The sequence below is a fragment of the Drosophila obscura genome, unplaced genomic scaffold, assembly GCF_018151105.1.
Source record: "Drosophila obscura isolate BZ-5 IFL unplaced genomic scaffold, ASM1815110v1 contig_150, whole genome shotgun sequence".
NCBI lineage: Eukaryota > Metazoa > Arthropoda > Insecta > Diptera > Drosophilidae > Drosophila > Drosophila obscura.
Genome location: NW_024542736.1, coordinates 3,327,199 through 3,347,376, shown reverse-complemented (window position 1 = coordinate 3,347,376; position 20,178 = coordinate 3,327,199). Strand labels below are relative to the sequence as shown.

General features: G+C 45.3%; 1 protein-coding gene across 1 annotated transcript in view; it reads right to left on the bottom strand.

Annotated features, from left to right (window-relative positions):
- Positions 1-11,841: 11,841 nt before the first annotated feature.
- Positions 11,842-20,178, bottom strand: part of LOC111074467 (DNA repair protein RAD51 homolog 3) — a 53,919-nt gene continuing 45,582 nt past the window's right edge. The window contains exon 6 of the mRNA XM_041596467.1: positions 11,842-11,857. The gene's annotated coding sequence lies outside the window, so the exon portion shown is untranslated. The remainder of the gene's footprint in view (positions 11,858-20,178) is intronic.

Genomic DNA, 20,178 nt, shown 5'->3' with positions numbered 1-20,178 from the left:
CCTACCCCTCTACCCACACTCCCATCACCATCTCTCTCTTCGATCCCGGGGCATGTGCGTGCATTCGATTTTCAGCAGATAATCAAGGCCGGTTCCTTGTTGTTGTTTGTGGCTGTTTGCTTGCGTGTTAACCTCATGTAAATTATGGCCGCAAGGCAGGGCCATGGCCAGAGAAGAACCAACAAAAATGCGAGTGTTGAAATTATATTTAATTTGCATATGTTGAAAGAGGAGCAGAAGCAGAAGCAGGAGTCGGAGCCGGAGCAGGAGCAGGAGCAGAAACAGCAGAAGCCACAGGTAGCATCAGCCTCGGGCACCACATGCAAATGAGTTGAGGGAGTTCTTTGCTCGGCCATCAGGTGTTGTCATGGAATTTGTCATGGCACCGCGAACAGTTTCCCCCACCCCACCTCGCTCAAATTTAATGAATGAATGCCGCTTTCCCCACTGCGATTTCCTTTGATTTCTTTGGCTGGCAATCATCTGTCGCCTGTCACTTGCTCCCGTTTGAAGTGCTGCTCCCTGCCGCAGAGCTCGCCAGCGCTGCAGTGGGCTTCAGGGCTCCCCAAGGTGCTGGAATGGATGCCAGCGGAGCCGACTGATTGCCTTCTGTCTGGTCTGGTCTGCTATGGTCTGCTCTGGTCTGGTCTGGTCTTCTCCGCTCTGGACCTGGTCTGCTCTGGTCTGGTCTGGTCTGTGGCGAGTTGCGCAAGTCCAAAGTACAGAATTGCAATTATTTCATAATCACGTCCCAATTTATGTGGCCCCAGCGATAGGCCAGAGATTGCCATTTCGAATCAAATGCTGTGTGGCTGCTCTTCTATTCCTTTGCACCGCGCTGACCTCCAGTGGCCAGCACAGTGCACAGTTGGCTGAGAACCAAAGCGCTCCCGGGCACACAAAATGGATTCCGCACACGAAACAGGAGCAGGAGGGGTGGTCTGTGGGGGGCATCGGGGAGGCATCGGGGGATGTGGTGGCAGAACGGAAAGACGGAAGATCAAAAAATCGCGATCATGAGTCCGGCTCGGTTTCAGTGCGCATGCGAAAATTAAGTGCAGCCAGCAACAATCATACCAGCAACAGCGAAATTACCTGTAAAACAGTTATGGCTCTTGCTTGCCAGTATACGTATACCCTGCCGTCACAAAGGGTATGTGGGCTATGCCAGAGAGCAGTTCTACCAAATAGAAGGTAATGTCTTTTAGTTCTGCATCAAATGTTAGTTGTTTTATGGCTTTCACTGGCAGAGAACTTTCATTTTGCTGACTTCACTTTATCACACTTTGTTACAATGAAATTCATGATTTGTGCGCCCAGAAGAAAGGATGGATATGTCTGGGTTAAGAGCCTTAAATTTAAACAAAAAGAGGTACATACATAAAACTATAATTTTCTATTATAAATAATATAAATCTCAGAGGAACGAGGAACACTAAGAAACCTTCTGTTCTACTCTTCTGTTCTTCTGTATTTTACTGGTTAAAAATCATCCAACCAATAGCTCAGTAAATCTAGTTGAATGCCATTATCATAGCTCAGCCATATCGGATATTCTTTATCGATCTGACAAAAGGGTGTCCAAGGCTTCGGCCCCCCAAAGCCTTTCTTTTCTTTTATTTTCTTGTCGGGCATATTGCTGCCGCTTCGGCTGCCGCTGCTGCTGTGGAGCAATAATGAAATTTTTTATCGGATTTGATTATAAGTTGGCCAGGCCTTACCGCCCGGCCACCCCGCCGTCGTAATCTGCCAATAAGAAGAAAAGTACGAGTAAGCAAGGTAGGTTGAGTCGGGTTAGATGCTGCTGCTGCTGCTGCCTGGCTGCCTGCCTGGCTGGCTGGTAGCTGGCAGGGAATGGGATGAGGATTGGGTTTGGGATTGGGTGGCAGTGGCAGGGAGGCAGTGTGGTGGGGCAAGGCAACAACTATGTTGCCCGCCGCTCATTGATTCCGCCTGCCTGCCGTCCGTCGTCCGTCGTGATGCACTTTAATGAAATGAAATCTTATACTATCATGAGCCGCATGAACTGTAAAGCCAAAGCTGAAGCTGGAGTTGGAATCGGTTGGTGGAGGGGTAGGGGGAGAAGGAGAGACGTCGAAGCCAAAGTCCGAGCCAGAGCCCAGGCTGCAGCTTTGGCCACTCAAAATGTATAATTATCTGGCGGTTTTATCCGTTTGCCAATATTAAATTTCTCATCACGCCCAGAGCGGGGGCATGAGAGAGGAAAATGCAGTTGCAGTTTGTTGTTTGGGGGTTCTTGGATGCCGCTTTAGCGTGGTGTAGGGGGCGAAAGGGGTGTCATGGGCACGGGCGCCGTCAAACAATTAATAAAAGGCCAAATGTCTGCAATGAAATTTATGCTGCCGCTGCCACCGATGCCACCGAGTTATATATAGGCTTTGGATTTCAAGTTTCAAGTCTGGGCTTTTCCTGCTCCTGCTCCTGCTGCTCCTGATGCTGCTGCTCCTGATGCTGCCGCTGCTGCCGCTGCTGGTTTGGTGGCCAAAAGGAAATGGCTCTGGCTTTACCGTTTTAATGCCCAGTGGACTTTCTAAAATCGATGCCGCCTCCGCCGCTGCAGAGGCACAGGCACAGGTACAGGGCTTCTTGGGGCGTTGTTCGGTCGGTCTGTCAGCTCGTTGCACCTTGCTGGGAGCCTTCCACTCGCGAGACGACGGGCCGCAAGGTGCGCCATCGGACAGTTCGGACAGATTGAGCACAGGAACGGAACAAATGTGTGTCATATGCCTACCCATGCCTCAAGCACCGATTGTGATTATTATGGCCAGGGGGCCAGCCATGATTAACTTTGGCTTTATCAATTAATCAAGCTCCGTTTGCAGTGCAATTATTTATGCTGGGAAATGTTTGTTATTTTACGAGTAGGGGCACTGTTCCTTGCTGTGTTTCTGTAGCCCAGAATAAGGTTTCTTTCCCATAATATTGATTAGCAAACGAAATAGGATGATAACTCCATTTCGCCTTGACCTCCCCCCCCCCCACGCAGCGGCTCCATTTCCCAGCATCATTCACTTCGTTCGACTCGACTGTCAAGAGCATTTTTGCGCTGGTGTTGCGGCTCCGTGCACGTGTTGCCATTTTAATTACCCGCAAAGTGGCAACAAATATTTTTGGCCAAATGCGTGTAATTGAAATTAAGTCATAAATGGCTAAAAATGCGACCGGCCCGATCGGCACACACACACTCACACACACACACACAAAATGCGGCTAGTGGCGGCTAGAAAATATTAATGAAGTCGGCCCGGCCCGGCCGGGCCTTAAGAAGTCAAGCCAGATGGCGAAAAATTTCACACTCTACGATTTGATTTATGACAGTGCCACGTTCATATATAGGAAAAGTCCCTGGAAGGAAACTTGATGGCTGAACGCGCCCAGTGGCTGTAAAACTGGGCACAGTTGCACCTGCCCAGGCGATTGGATAGAAAAGAGCGTCGAGTCTTAATTACGCGGCATTTGTTGTTGTCAATATCGCACACAGTCTCTCTCTCTCTCTCTCTATTGCTCTCTTTCTATAAAGCTCTCTTGCTATACAAATAGATTTGCAGTCAAGAGAGCTCCCTTGCTTTTTCTCTTTACTTACCTATTGCTGCTCTATTCTCTTTTAAGCGTAGCTGGAGGCGCTCTTTGCGGCGGAGTTCTCTTAAGACACTGATGTGGTGCGGTGCTCCGCCCACAGACTTGCCAATGGCAAAACCCCCAAAAGCCTCCACAGAAAGTGATTGCTGTTTGCTTTATTTGCTCTAATTACAATTGAATACAAGACTTTGGCAGAACATGTGCTACAATTGGAACGGTATAAAGATGAGCTTCGCAAAAGAGCAGAAAAAAAGCTCCCTCAACAAAGCTCTCCTGTCGGTTAGGTTCTGACTCATACAACACGCCTCTTGTGTGGCCTTCCAATGAGGATGAGGGCGCAGGCAGCGAGCCAAAGGAGAGGAAGGAGCTGCTTAATGACATTTCGATGAGCATTTAAATAGAGATTTCTTCAGTCTTAACAAGGCTGCAGATGGACCGCGCGCGGGCACACAATTAAAAATCATTTGCATATCAAACAGAAACAACAACAGCAACGATAAACGACGATAAACGGAGATGAAGCCAAAGGCAAGATTGGATAAAACGGAGGATAAGAGGAGAACAAAAGTGAAACTCGGACTGATCTTTGGTTGATAAGAAAGGGGAAGGCAGACAGGCTGGAAAGGCAGGCCAGGCAGCCCGGAGGACAGGAGGACAGCAGAGGAGGAAGGCCGGCACTAAAAGTCAAAGTCAAAATCAACAAAGCACCGAGATGGCCTAAACAAGATCCTGATAAAGAACCAATACCAATCATGCATGGTCCCAAACAGCTGCCACCGGCGACGATGACGATGACGATGGAGACGACGACGACAACAACGACAACGACATCCACATCCCCGAATGTTGACCGCAACAACTTTGTTGCTCCAAAGTTGTTGAACTTAACGCGAAATCTGGTTGTCTGGTTGTGTCTGGCCCTGCGCCTGGGAAATTAACAAGAGTAACAACAAGAACACCAGCAAACAGCAGCCACATTTCGGCGGAGGCCAAGCAAGCATCCAGCACATCCACATCCACATTCAGGTCTGGCGATGGAGATGGGGTCTGGGGTTTGGGGTCTGGGAATGTCGATGTCTGTATGCATTTTGAAGGAGTTGGAACTGACTTGAGTTGAGTTTAACAGACAGCGAAAGATCGCTGGTTCTCTGGTTGGGTTATCTGATTTTAATTAAACGGCATCGCATAATAAATTATCTTCATTAGGGTTACCTTGGGGGAGCAGCCGCAGCAGCCCGAAACCGAACCGAAGCGAAACGAAACAGAAACAGAAAAGAATCGTATGCCCGATTCTAGTCGCAGTCCATTCCATTCGTAAGCCCCATTTCTACCCCCCACTTTCCCTCATCCATAAATCAAATAAAAAAAAAAAAACCAACCAACGCATCCCCTTGACTGCAGTGCGTGTGTTCTCCGTTCGCCGATCGCCGTTCACCTCCCAGTTCCAGTCCACAACTCCCCATCTCAGTGGACCATCCTTGGGTCTGGTCTCTTTGGTGCTCATGTTCATTAATGAAAAACCGGACCAACTGTCAAACAGAATCTGCAAATCATTCGACGCGACGGCTGTGCGCCGTTGACAGTTGGAAAAGCGCCTGTGCCGCTGTGCCCAGGAAAAATCAACACATGCTTAGATAATCAGATAAAATACAACAACAACAAAAAAAAACCCAAGGAAAAAAGTGCAAACGATAGTGGAGATAATTGGTACAACACGAAGCGTGGATGTTCTACCCGAAAGAGAGGGAAAACTCTACAGGAATTTTCTACTATTCTTAGCGGAGTTTCTAAGAGAGTTTCTGGGTAAAATAAATAAATATAACTTCATTCTGAGGAATACGCAATCTGGAGAATATTTTACTAAAAATTACTACCAGAAATCGAATGGCTGGAAGGAATTTACTTTCGAGGTAATTTGAATGAAATATGCTTAGCTATGTTTCCACTTTAAATTCTTCTGAGTTACTTATACCATAGAAAAGTTTAAATTTGAATAGTTTGTAGTTGCAGATAATTTTGGTAAATTAAATCTATCAATCTGCGTTATGTGATCTAGTTCCTAGGAATCTTCCAATGCAAAGCAACTCGTCCAGCAGATCTAACTGCAGGCTAAGAGTATGGATGAAATCAATGGAGTGAAGAGTTAACTGGAAGTGGGGCACAAACCGGTTGCACATGGTCAACTGATTGACGAGTTGCGTACCTCAAATGTGCAGCTAACACGCACACAGGTGCGTGCCACTCCAAGTGTGTGATTGTGTGTTGTGTGTTGCAGAGTTCTTGGAGTCTGGAACTGAGACTGTGGCTGTGGCTGGAACTGAGACTGTAGCTGGAGCTGGAATCATCAATAATGGCAGCCAAAGGAAGCGCATGTACATGTCCATGTAGCGCTTAATGATCTTGAAATCGAAGTTGCATTAGCATTGAATGTGCCCCAAGCAGTCGCAGGCAGCCCGCAAAATGTTTCAATTATTTGTAAGCAGCCGACAGCAGACAGCAGACAGACAGACAGACAAAAATGAGAGAGAATGAGAGAAAAAAACAAGTAGAAGAGCAGCAACAAATTATGAATAATCGAGTTCATTAATCAAGTGTTAATCTTCATGCATGGGCCACAGCCACAGCCACAGCGCATTACATGGCCAAACACCGAAAATAATATGAGCTACACAACCAGAAACCAGCCCCCAACAGACTCTCGGTCAAACCCTCTCTCCAGCCTCCGATTTGAAGCGATTCAAGATTTCCGAGAGTCCCGCAAAGCCCAAATCTCTAATTTATTGCTTTTCCAACATTTTGCTAATGAAGACATAAAAACCGCAATCAAATTAAATATTTTTCTTCATGGGAACAAAATGTAAGCGGACCGCATTACTCATCCACATTCACATCCACATCCAAGTCCATGTCTTGGCTAGAAATTGTTGCGGCGGCCATAACCTTGCGTCTGTCTGGCTGGCTACCAACTGGAACTAAACGATTGTGGCGCCGCTTTAAAGCACTTTGTCCCAAACCGCATCGAAAGGAGAATTTAACCCCATAAGTTCTATAAATTCGTTACAATTTGGCTCTGGGCTGGAGCTCTGGATACACATTTTAATCAAAAATCAAAAAGTGTGTGAATGATAGGTGTGGCTTGGGTTTGCTATGGTCAAAAGATTATGTTGATGAAGAAATCAACGAAAAAGGTATTTTCGATCCATGTTGAAATTAATTTCTCAATATTGTGAAATAAGAGAATTTATTTATTATTATTATAATTTGTTCATTAAAAATGCTTTACTTTTGCCATAAATTGAGGCAAGGAGACACGATATTTTTAGGCTAATTTGTTCGGGATCAGCATGCATGATCCGCCCAAGTAAACTCTACGCAGAGAGAGCTTTCACTGTAGATTAATTTTTGAAAGGAAATCACTGTAAAAATCCTGAATGCCACAGCGTTTAAACATACAACTTTTGAGCGGAAGTCGTTACTTCAGTCGTTGAATAAATCGAGCCCTCCCTTCAGTTTTTATAGCCCACAAACTCCCCACTCGCTTGACCCGAATTTTGTTACGAAAACAACCGGAATTAACTTCCAATCAAATGCAAATGGTTTCACCAGCGAAACACACACAAAAAAAATGAATGAAAAAAAATCTGAAAATTGCAGAGCTTAAGTCTGGGAGCCACGCCCCAGCCAAAAGCCGGGCTTCATAGCTTCCTCATTTCACATAAGTCAAACAAAAAAAATTCGCCCTTTCGGGGAGCTCTCGGCTGAAGATTATGGCTCCCCTTATTAAGGCAGCATAAACCCAAATTAAATTGTCGAATTAAGGCAACATCTGAACGGCTTGTGGCGTGGCTGGAGGGGCTTGCGCGGGTATGGTGGAAGAAGAGCAACGAGTTATAAATTTAAATTAAAACATATACAATAAAATGTAAATCTCGTGAAATTGTAATAAACGTCTGCGAGGCGACTCTAAATGATGTAAAGCCCGCACATTTATACGAGTCCAAGCGGGTCCAAAACTCTCGGGCATGGATCAGATCAGCCAGAGCGCAAATTTGCTGGCTTTTGTTGTTGCCACAAATTATATGGTTCGGGCACCGAAACTTGCGAATTATTGTGCGTACGTAAAATATGAATTACACATGCGCCAGAGCCCCACAGACCTCGCCAGTCCACAGCGGCGTGGAGAGGGAGATGGAGAGGATGGAGCAAGAAATTAAGTTAAAAATAAAACTCAAGTTGAAGACCAACTCGAAAGGTAACAAAAACATGCAGCTACAACTACTGTACGCAAACACAAACAATACTCGCACCAAAACAAAAACAAAAAAAAACACCAGGAAAAAGCCAGTAACAAAACCGAAAAAATTTACAAGTCACTCACAAACACATACGAGGTACAGGGATAGGGACAGGGACAGGGATAGGGGCTGCATAGCAGGTCCCAAGTAGAAGTGGCAGCGAGAAGACGACCCAGGAATATGTGTAAGAAAAAAAAAAAATCAAATTAAACTTCATACGGATCCCGCTCTGGGGTCTGCGAGAAAATATTTATAAAGCTCCCAAAGAGTCCAAGAACCAGAGCACATCGCAAACACAGCAGAAGGAGACGAACTCGAACACAGAAACACACACGAGTTATAAAATGTGCCCCGGTAGATGGGAGATTCTAGAGATGGCAGCGTGAGGGCAGCTGAGCAGAACGTGCCAGGAAAGCTGGGTTTCAGTTTCACTATGCGAGCATATCTTGAATATAATTTATATATTTATATTATATAATTTCTATATATTTTCTATAATTTGAGCTTATTTTGTGGGCAGTCTTGGAATAACTTGGGAATCGTCTTGGCCAAAGGTAGACTTAAGAGCCTCGATGTGACTAGAATTTGAAGAATATTAAAGAGAATATTGATCGGCATTGAAATCATAATTTAATTTAATTAAAAATAATTATATTAGTAAAATCCAAATAAATAAAAATTATATATAATTTATATATGTAGCATTTCATATTGGGGAGTGCCCCCCATCACGCACGCGTCCATCGCCAGTTTGAACCTCAGCGAAGCGCATAATCCAAAGAACCCAAAGAGGGCCCCTAAGAAACATTTGTGAGTCGAGCAAATAACACTTTATTTCATTCATTTAACAGGTTTCATTTATGAGCGGCCAACAACACCACCAAGAGGTAGTCCGTCAGTCAGTCCGCCAGTCAGTCAGTCAGTCAGCGTCCAAGTCAGCGTCCGCATCCGCGTCAGCGTCAGCGTCAGAGGCCCAATGGTCAGCAGCAACAGAGCGTTCGCGGTCTCGGGTTTGAGTTCGGGTTCGAACTGCTGCAGCCCGATCTGGCAATAGAGCCCAGAGTCAGTGCCAGACTAGGTAATGTTCCCACGAAACAGGTTGTGGCTCCAAAGCGCGGTCCACGGTCCTGCCACAGTCTCGTGCAGCAAAACTGAATCTGAAGCTGTAGCTGTAGCTGAGGGGGCAGTCGGGGCAGAGGCCTGATGCTGATGCTGACGCTGAAGCTGAAGTGTTGCGCCTTCGTGCATGGCCGAGAGCTATGGGCCACCGCCACTTGGGCCGGGCTGGGCTGTGCCGTGCCGTGCCATGCCGGGCCGGGCCGGGCATGGCTTGCTTCTCTTATTTTTTATTTACAGCTATGTGCGAGCCGGAGCATTGGGTGTACGAGTGTACGAGTATATGGCCATGGGCAAGGCAGACCGCGTCAGGGCTGCTGGCTGCTGCAACTGGAAGCTGTAGCCTGGTAGCAGCACCTGGGGTTGGGTCCGCCGATCGCACTTACTAGCCGCCCCTTACTGCTCTGCTGCTGCTGCTGCTGCAGGCAACTCCAAATCAAAATATGTGCACAATTATGGCCTACACATCTGGCCGGTTGGGCCCCCAAGCATGTCTCTGGCTGGACCGATCCGATGCTCGTGCTCCTCATAAATATTTAACGAGTTTCATTTTTAGCCAGCATTGTCTGGCAGGCAGCATTTGCAACATTTGCCATTAGAAGCGAAGAGCAGAGCCCATTGCCGGACGGACGCCTCATGAGCTTCCAATTAGTGTTGGATTACATATTTGTAGCCAGATTTTGTGGCATTGTAACCAAATTGGAACATATAAATTATGGACAAATTCGGTAGGAAATCCAAGCCGAATAAATGGACAAGTATTACAGCGACAGAGAGGGAGTTACAGAGAGACACAGAGAGAGAGGTAGAGGTAGAGAGAGAGAGTATGGAGAAATACTTATTACTTATTGTTGATTATAAGTTCATTTTTTGAAGCATTTAAATTGGAAATTAAATCGCAATGAATCATCACAAATTGATCCCGAAATGCGGTTCAATTTAACGCCTCCAAATTGTTATAAATAAACGAGAAATGTTCCGTTTGTCTGTCTGTCTGTCTGTCTGACTGGTGGACATTGTTAGCAAACAAATTTCATTGTACATGAGAAACGGATTGGATTTGTTGGGCGCAATCCATCAAAAGAGAAATGGGGAAACGAGGAACGAAGGAAAACCGCGGGTTGTCTATCCCTTGCCCTTGCCCTTACCCGTACCCCTTACCCGTACCCCTTGCCTTGGTGCTGGTGCTCTCTGTCTATTAATTTATTGTTGGTATTATTGTGTGCTGGTAATCAACACGTTCCTTTGATGACCTTGCACTATACAACCATCGATCGTGTGATAAATCGAACGGAAATCATTAATAATCAGGCAAAATCAAAATGAAAAAGCGTTGCTTCGCCCTAATGACTGGGATCGGCACTCGTCGGATAGGAGTACTTATGTAAAGCGTTAGCAGCATTTTTGAGTTATGATGATTTAAATGTAGCAGCATCTCAAACGTAGCCCAACCGATTCCCATTCCTCAGGCGAATCTGCGGTGCGGAGCTGTAGACACTTGACTCTCGAGATCCATCGAGTGGTGGTCAGTGCGGCGATGCGATGAAAGTTCAAATCACATCGATCTGCGGCTTCGCCTGATGTAACTCTCGAGTATTTGATGGCATCTGGCAAAACGCCAGCCAGGCAGTTCCAGTCCCAGTCCCAGTCCCAGGCATTGGCGCGTCTTCGTTTGGCGTTTCGTTGACAGCAAAATTGCAACTTCAGTTTCCACCACTTGGTTGGGAGTCGGGAGTCTCTGTCGCAGTCTCACTCTTGTCTCTCCTCCTTTGGCTCTGTTTCTCGATCCATTGTTTATTGGTTTTCGTTTTGGCTAAATTATATGGCAGCCATATAAAAAATATCAAGAAATGCATATTTATAAGCATTCAGCAGCAGCAGCAGCAGCAGCAGGAGGAGAAGAAGGAGGAGTAGGAGGCCAGGCCGTAGACCGACCAAACAGAAACTCTGGCTCACGTTTTCATTTGCCAGAAGGCAGGGAACATGCGATGACAAAACGACACGAAATCCTTTTTTACCCCACTCCCTCCCCCCAGTTGTTGTTGTTGTTGTTGTTGTTGTTGCTGCAGTTGTTCTTTTAGTTGTTGGTGTGGCAACTTCCCTTCCTCCAACCGCCCCTAAGGTATGAGGCATTGTTGTTTGTTGTATGACGGGCTGCGACGCTTTTGACATGATCAGACATTTCCACAAATAAAAAAAAAAAAAAAAAAAAAATAAAGACAAAAAACGAAATGAGGAAGACTCACACAAAGCCAAAGCGCATCAAGTGCAGTGTGCAGCAGCAGCAGCAGCAGCAGCATCAGCAGTGGTACGGATCTCTTGTTCGATCCCCATTCCGATCCCGATCCCGATCCCAGAACGATCCTCACCCCATTCTGTGATCTGGTGCTCCTGCAGTTGTTCGCTGGATGTTATTGTTCCTACTTAATGTCTTTAATATTCATGACCAAGCGAAAGTAAGCGACTTTGTCTCGATCGTGTCCAGCAAATCGAAGTCATCGAACGTTGATCGCACAACGTGTCGTACCTCTTATTTGTTTTTGTTGTTCTTACTGTTGTTGTTGCTGTTGTTGTATCGCAGCAACATCGAAATGTCGAAATGCGTGTTTTGGTATCTTCATATGAAGTTGAGCACATTTACAGGTATGACGATTTATTCAAGAAGCCTGGAAGTGCTTGCAGTTCTTTGGGGGAACTAAAACTGCAAGGAGATCTATGATATTATTTAGATGCATTATACATATAGGTACGAGTATAAAAATATGTTTATTTGTCTGGCGTTAAGAGCGAATCTCATTAGAAGAAACCTCATGATTAAGTAGTAGTAGATACTGACTGCCTTATATCTGCAAAGAGAGAAACAAATTGGAATTAATGAGAGATTATATTGTATATAGATTTTAATCTTTAAGAGTTGCTTAATTGAGTTTAAAGTCAGACACCATAGGAGCAAAATAAGCTTAGAAAGATCACGTATTATATTAGGCAAAAGATGTCCTTTGTCGAACATTGACTTCGATCCACAAAATTTTAAAATATTTTTATAGTTCGTTCTAAATTATTCTACAACTTAAACTTTTAGGCTTTAGGCTAAACATCTAAGTTGCTACAATTTTCTCCCACTAAACGCTTCCACTTTGTATAGATTTTTCTGCTCTTCAGAGATCTGTCATTTGATATTGTATGATCTTAATTATTGGAAAAGTAAGCGTATCTTTCGGTCGCCTGTCGACTTCTTCTGGCCGATTAAATCGAACGCGTAATTCAGCCGGGTCTGTGGCTTGTTGAGGGATTGATGTCTTAGCCCCGGCACCAGGCACACTGCACCCTTCAGGCTGCCCCCTTGGAGTGTGCCCGTGCATGTTTATGAGCTTTGATGTTGCATGTTCGTGTTTCTGTGTTTCAGTGTGTGGGAGTTTGTGGCGTCTTCTGCGAGGGATCAGCGATTAGTCATCCCATAAAAGACAAAGACCTTTGGCTGGGTAAATCCGAAACTCTGGAAAGACGTTTTGATCTAACAAGGCTAACAGCTGCCACGTTGCCTCTTTGCCCCTTTGCCACATGTGTGTGTGTGTGTGTGTGGCATATAAAGCAGCTACTTCCGGTGGTCTGAGCAATCGATGCAAATGCTTTGGCTTTGATTTTTAACGCTTTGGAAGACTTTCCAAGAACTCGAAGCTCATTCAAAACGTCCATCAGCTGGTCAGCACCAACAGCAGCAGCAGCAGCAGCAGACTCTGCCTCCCGTTTGATCGGCCGTTCGGCTTGGAGCCACTCCAAGTGCTGTCCAGTGGCCAGAAACACACCTTCTGGGGGCTGCTGCTGCCTGTCTAGCCAGCGGCAGGGGCAACGGCAACGCCGACGGGCGACCGCGACCTGGTCGAGTCACGACTTCGGAAAAAAACATAAAAATATCGGCGGCAATAAATAATAACAACGATTTTCCAGACTATCTACCACAGGCCGCTGCAGACTGCGGCCGTTGCCGAAAGACCAGATAGAGGAAGAGGCCCCTGGCCCCTGGATTGGATGCAGGGATGCAGATACAGAGGGGCGAGGACTGCTATGCATAGGAGGACTTCATAGTACGCCTGTTGTGGCATTTGCATGGCACTCTGGATTTTTATTTATTACACACTCCTACATGGACGGACACACTTCGACTTCAACTCCAACTCCGGCGTGGAGTCCAGCGAACACACACACAGACACACACACACACTGGCGTACACATGTTTTTTTGGCATTTTATTGCCGCGGCTAATTTGCCATAAAGAAAGCGCCAAAAATTATTTGTTACTAATAATTTTGTTGCCTTTCTGGTTGTGTCGTTTATTTTATTTTTTTCTCGTTTTTTTTTTGTTTTGAATTATTTTGCATTGAAAATTTTTGTGCGGCATTAGCGTGAGAAATTCTCTGTGGATCGTTGTCGCTTTTGATATTTGAGACCGCACGCAGAGTTAGGGTGGGGCGGGGCGTGGACTGGGGCAGGGTATGGGTACGGGTACGGGTACCCCTTCTACCAACTGCCACCCGCTGTGTCGGGCAGCGGCAACGCGTCCGAATGAGGTGTGAATTATCTGAGCGGGCAGCTCTTAGGTCTCACCGTCTTAGATGTCTCATATATTTAGATTAAGCAAGCAGAAGCATCAACAGCCGATATGACGACTAAAATACTACCTGGTACTGGGAAAGATGTATACGAAAATGATATGGGTACAGTTGGAAAAACTATGAAATTAAAAACAGAACTCAAACAGCAAGGGAAAGTATCGCAAGGGAGAACTGTGCTTGCATTTCTGTTGCATTTATTTCGAATGCAATTGGAATAAAATATCAGTTTGTAATGGTATTAAAATACAAAATAAGAGGTGCATATATATACATAGGATATATAGCATATAAATGCCACTTATATCCCCTTGATATGTGGCCAGCACAGGGTACGCAAACATTTATGCAAATAAATATAGAATGAGCTTTGGTGCGGGCTGCTTTAGCTTTCGGTGTTTGGTGGTCTGGGTGGGGACTGCCTGCTGGGCATTTTGACAGTTTGTCGTACTCTTGGCCATCAAACTGCCGTTAAGTTGGCGACTTTATTGGCCTTATAGCCACTGCTGATAATGAGAAGCGCATTTCTAATCGATCTCGGAGATCCCAGATCTCTAGCCATCGGATTAGAGGTGGATCCAACTTGTTTCGGCATAATTCACGACCCATTTGGCCAACGCCATTTACTGACATTTGTGGCTTGTTTTCGAGTTTCAACTGCCACATAAATTTCCCTCCCCACAACCCACAACCCACAACCCACAAAAGGGAAGCAAGCGAATGGCAAATTCTGAAATTGTATAAACGTTTGGTGGAAATTTCAAATTTGAATTCCTAATGACATTTAGTGTCCATAATGATGGACATTTGTTTTATAATTTCATTAGCCGCTTGTCGGCCATCGGCCAGTGCCATAACTTACCAGCGGATCGGTGGCTTTGTTGGAGCCCCAACTCCACCATTATAATTGCCTTTTGATTATAATACGAGCAAAAAGCAAAAACATACGCACACATTTGCATAAACATTTTATTGTTAAATTAATAAAAATTTTGTCAAAAGAAAAGAAACCGAAAATCTTCTTCTGCGCCATTCGCCATTCGATATCGGAAATCGGTAATCTGTAAATCTTTAAGCGGGTGACAGGCGATGGCGATGGCGATGTTTTCTGAATGTTTATTACATTTCCACAAAAATTGTCGCTTGTCTGGGGGTTTTATTGTCTGTCGGCTCCGCTGACAAGTGCTACATGTTTTTTCGCTCGTTTTGATTTGATTTTGAATTGGATTTCATTCGATTCGGATTGGCTGTTGGCCAAAATGCATAAATTGATGGAAAGTTATGGCAGAGACGGGCTGAATCTTTCCACTACGTATGTTAGACGATGATCTGTGGCAGAGAAGTGTTTAGTCAGGGTTCGGGGTTGGGGGTTCGGGAGGGTCATGTCACTCCTCTCTCTGTGTGTGGCTTAACCCCTAATAACCTTGTTGCTTTTTAGTGGGACAGCGCAGCAGCCGAGCAACAGAAACAGAAACAGAAACCGAAACAGCTAAAACATTTTCTAGTTAGGGAAAAACAAATTGACAAATAACATAACCTCACTTAACCCAGGCTGCAACGCCTTTTTGTTAACCAAAATACCAGTAGCAGTAGCAGCAGCAGCAGAGCAGAGCCATGCAACGGCGCTTGCAACGCGCTGTGTGGCAGGCAGGAAGGCAGGCGGGCAGTCCGGGAAAAAGACAAGCAAGAAAAACTAAAACTGCCTCCAAGGTGGAGTCGAGGCGGTGGCTGTTTTAATTAGATGCCTCATGGGAGTATCTTTTTTTTCTTTTTTTTTTTTTGCCAACCTTCTGCCACTCTACTACAGTGGGCCTAATGGTCTTTGGCTCTGATAAGCCACCGAAGTGGGCCTGCAATTTGTAAATGCGGCGAATGGACATTAAGTGGCAAGGAGAGTGGGGAGGACTTAGGGGAATTAAATACTAAGGCTCTGATTTTCCATTTAATATTTTTTAGTTAATTATCAATCTTTGCTGGTGGCTAATTTTAGAGCTGCAAACTGATAAAGGAACTTATGGGAAATATTCTGCGATAGTTGCTGATTAATTTTCCAATGTTAAAAGAATTTTGATGATTGTTTTTTAATGCTTTTTACTATTGAAACTCTTCTTAAGCTGTCTAGGAATTTTCTCTGAATCTTTACTATTTTTGTTAAATAAAAGAAATTTTTGTGCAAAATATAAAAATTATTGTTTGAGGATTATTAGTTTCTTGTCATTAGTAATCACTGCAAATATAATTGCTCATTGAATTGAATAATTTATTACCTTATCCTCTTTACTCCCAATAATACTAATAATAATACCCTGCAAAGATCTCAGCTCCCCTAGTGCCCATAAATCTAAACACACCCTGTACGTCTCTGCGTATACTTAATTTTGGCGAGTGACTTTCTATAACTTTCAGTTGCATTCCACTGCCTCCTTTTCGCATGGACTTTTCTCCTCGAAATTGCACTCTTGTTTTGGACATTGGAACTTTTTTGTTTGCTCTTTTCTTTTCTCTTAACAACAACACGAAGCCATGTAATGGCGACAATTCGCATACGCCCCAACAGCCAAAGAAAAAAAGGCAAAGAAAAACAAAACAAAAAAATAAAAAACAAAAAAATAAAGGAGAAACAGAAACGTAACCGAGTCACCGAAATAAAAAGGTTAATTGAGGAAACATCGGTGGACGGGCGTGATGTGAGCATCGCCCAAGTTGAGGACCTCGATGTGATTGGAGGAGGCGGGGTCACTGGGGTCGCTCGTAGCTGGAGTCTGCCATAGCCAGCACACACTGTACTCGCCGTCCGACTGCCTGTCATCGTCTTCAGTGGCAACTTGAACCGCCGCCCCGGGGCCATCTGCCACCAGGCATCAGCAGCAGGATGGGGTGCGCGGTGGGGTGGGCGATGGGTGCGATGGGTGCGGTGGGTGGGTGGTGCTGTGGGAGCTGCAGGCAACTCCTCCCTAGCGTGCCTGCCAATTGAAAAACAATACCGTTTCGCTTGTTTTGCGCTCAGTTCCGTTTGATTTACAATGCAACAGAAAAACCGAAAACAAGCCAAACGTTTGTCTATTGATTGTTGTAGCTGTAGCTTTGGCTGTGGTTGTGCCTGTGAATGTATCTGTGGCTTTGTGGCTTTGTGGTAGGTAGGTTTCGATCCAACAAACATGGACGGCATCATCGCCGCTGTTGCTCTGGCTGCTTGCGCTGTCGTCAAGCAACGAAAATATTTCGCTTTAGCCGCACGAAACTCAGTTCCATCCCGATCCGGATCCAATGGGAGAGACTTACAAAGAGAGAGAGAGAGAGAGATGTAGAGAGAGAGGGAGGAAAGTCATTCGCTACTTGCTAACAACAAAAGTGTAACACAAAATCCGTGAGTCGATTTCTGCAAATACATACATCCCATCCCCCCATGCCACAGCCATACCCATACCCATACCCAAGCCATTCCATTCCATTCGCATCCATTTGGCTATCCTTGCCAATGTTTTAAGCTTTTCAATTTTATTTTATTTCTATTTGTCCGCCCCCACCCCTTTCTCTCTCTCTCTCTCCCTTTTTTTGGGAACGTGAGTTGGGCGGCGATTTACTTATTTTATGGCCCACTGCAATCGCTCTCAGCTTTTTGTTGTTGCTGTTTATAATCCGCAACTTGTAATTTTCGATCTGCGAACTCATTTCGCTTGAGAAGTTCATAGAACTTGGCCTCCACCTGACCGCCCGCGCCCGCGCCCGCGCCCACTCCACCCCCCATAACGGAGCCGCCAATAACCAAATCATTGCTCAATCGAAAAGCGTCCATAGTGCTCACGATTGTGCCACTTATTCGGTCAGTCGATAGATAGTCGATAGCCGATAAATTGGCTCGAGTCTCGAGCTGATGATGGCCCTGGGTACGGGGATGGGTCTGTGCCTCTGCCTCTGCCTGTGCCTCAGCCTATGCCTGGGAAGCTGACGATCGTTTTGATTTCCAACTTAGTTCGATTAAATTTGCTGCTTTAATGAAATCATAAATTATGCCGCCAGTGCAACCCATTGGCTGCCCTCGAGGCACTGTGGGACGTTGGCCTAAAAACTACTGCAACGTAAACAGACTTCTGCATTCGACTTGGCTGAGGTAGATGAGTAAGGGCTTTTCCCTGAAGAGCTGTAGGATAGCTTCCTTATAGCTTAGCCTTCCTCTAGACTGATTCTCGCCCCACTGTGCCTCCCGAGTGGTGCTTGGCCTGCTGACCGCCCTGGCCGCCCGCTTGGCCAAAAACCTATTTGCGGTTTAATCGAATTTACTGTCCAGACCCTGCCAAGCGGAGAGAGAGAGGCAGGCGGTACGGGGTGGGGGCGGGGAGGACTCTGTGGCCCAACCTGGGACATCACTTGTTGCAAGTGGCTGGAGTGTGCAACCGTTAAGAGGCAGACAAACGGAAGGAGTTGTGGAACGGACAGATGGAGGCTGTGGCATGTACGATAGGATGTGGATGTGGATGTGGCTGTGGCTGTGACTGCGAATGTGGGCTTCGATGCGGGCTGCACATTGTGGTTATTAGGGGAAACCAAATTCGGCATTTTGTGTCGCTGCCATTATGATTGCATATTTCAATTTTGGGCAACAAAAGGCAATTTTCCTGTTGCCCAAAAGGCTCGGACTTTGAGTCCGGACATGAGACTGAGAGTGCAGCAGAGCCTAAGCTAACCTAACATAAACGAACTGCACTTAACTATTTTTCCGCCTTTTCGTCATTAAATTTTAATTGTGTTTTCTGTGAACGCCCATTTCGCGTTGATTTTTTTCTGGGCTGGATGTTTGAGTTAGAGTTGGGCATTTTGTGGCCGTGGCGGGGATCGATTTCATTTACTTGCGAGTGCTTTGAGTGTTAACTGTTTGCACAAACAACGGGGCTGGGGATGGGGCTGGGGCTGGGGATGGGTATGGTGCAGTGACTGCCTCTTCGAATCGTTCGAGTTGTTTGCCGAGTCAACAACATGGCTTTTGTTTTTATTTGCAATTTGTGGCTGACTTGCAGCAGTTGGAGTCTTACTTCTAATTACGAATTCCTTACGCTTCGTTCCGAGGTGCTGATGCTGGTTGCTGGTTGCTGCTTGCTGTGACTGGGCACTGAACACTGGGAATCCAATATGTTCCCCATACTTTTCAGATTTTTAGCATTTAAGCGTTAAAATTTGTTTGAACAGCGACGACTGCGTGTAAATAGAAAACGTACAAAGCGCACAAACAAAACAACAAAAAAACAAAACAAACTCCACAAAAGAAGGAACACAAAGAAGCGTGAAGAAATGTTTTTAGTTACGTTTTGTTTAACCCATCCACACAGCAATCTGGCACTCGGACTGGCACTCGCACTGGCACTGGCCACTCATAGATTCACACTCATGGGGTGTACATGGAAATTCCATCAAACGCAAGACAAATATGAGTTTTATAAGCCATGAAATTATAATTTGACTTTCGAGTGGTAAGTGGCAAAGTGGCAAGTGAGCAAACTGCATACACCGCAGCTCTCTGCCACTCTGCCGCTCTGCCTCCTCCTCCTCTCTGCTCCAGCTCCATCTAATCCACTATTTGCTTATCACATTAGCTCTCGGAATAGAGTGGCATCAACTCTGGGTGTGCGAACCACGCAAGTTCGTCGGGGAGTCTGGATGGAGTTTGGATGAAATGACCGCATCCCCATCCCCAGCCATGGACAAACAGGGAAGATGGGCATACCCAAAGACGATTGGCTATACCCTATTCATAAAGAAGGGTTCGTTTGGGTTTTGATATCACACACGGAAAATTCGGCATGCTACTCTTTTTGATTAGAATATACTCGTATTTAGAAAGTGCTTTAAAATCAATGATCGAATGGCAGTTATTGAGAAATTAATTCTAAATTTGGCTATGGAATCGTAAACAAAATTATTTGAGAGTTTACAGAGACATAGAATATTCTAGGGATTAGTTATCAAGTGTATACTATTGTGAGTTGGTACGCGTCAAGATATTATAAATAAATTATGTACCCCCTTTGAGGAACAATTTTAGCAAACTAAATTGGTGAACAAAGCTAATCAAAGGTACTTCAATTCAAAGGAAATTACTGATTAAAATTAAATATAATGTTGTATCAATTGAGCAGCAAATATTGCTTATTCAGTGAGTAACATCCTGATTATGTTGTTTTTTATTTTAGATTTTTCTTCCTTGTGTAATCCTTTTGCCATTAATTCAGTGCAATGTTAGGGCATTCACTGTTCGCGCATTCGCAAGCCGAAAACAACTAAATACGAGTATCTATTTCTTCATTTCTAATTAAAATCGCCACAGAAAGTGTCAGGCCCTTGCGCGCCATGCTCGTAAACCAACAAAACATTTGGGTCGCTGTGGACCCGATTCTGAGGTCTGCGGGATCTGGACATGGTTAGGGCATTGGTAGAAGGGAACAAGGCGGAGGGACAGTGTCGTTTTTGGGGGCTTCGTAATCTGGCATGTCATCGCCTGGCAGCTTTCTGTCTGAGCCTGAGCCTGAGTCTGAGGCCGAGTCTGAGCCCAAGTCTGCGTCTG